The sequence below is a fragment of the Fonticula alba genome (assembly GCF_000388065.1).
Source record: "Fonticula alba strain ATCC 38817 unplaced genomic scaffold supercont2.3, whole genome shotgun sequence".
Lineage (NCBI taxonomy): Eukaryota > Rotosphaerida > Fonticulaceae > Fonticula > Fonticula alba.
Window position 1 is genome coordinate 1,969,952 of NW_009242973.1, and position 510 is coordinate 1,970,461.

Here is a 510-nt window from a genome sequence, read left to right on the forward strand (position 1 = left end):
TCCGACAAGTGAACCCGACTCCCTCCCGCCCCTGGGCAGTGGAATACCCACAGGGGGGGAGGTCGGGCCGCTCTGCCACTTGCTTTTTATTTTTTATTTTTTTGCAACACGCACAGACACACAGACTCGCTGCTCCTGCCGGCCTTTGCCCCCGGAGCATGTAGGATGAGTCTTTCAGCGCCCCTTGTGAGGCCCTCTCGCGCGGGGCACAGCCGAGGAAGCACTTACCCCCCGCCCCCCGGCTCCAGGCCGCCGCGGTGATCGGCACCGGCCCGACACACCCCGGCAATCGGGGGGCACCCGTTAGCGGCCGCGGCCACGGCCGCCGGAGTCCGGAAGTTGCCCCCGGATCCCGGCGTCGTCGCCCCGCCCGCGCCCCCAACATTTGGTGGCAACCTCGTGCCCCCGCCCCACTGGGGTGCGGCCGCCCCCGCGCGGTGTCCCGACAGGCCTGGCACGACTTTCGGCCGCCCCCCCCCCCCAGCCGGCCGGCCTGGTCCCCGGAATGGG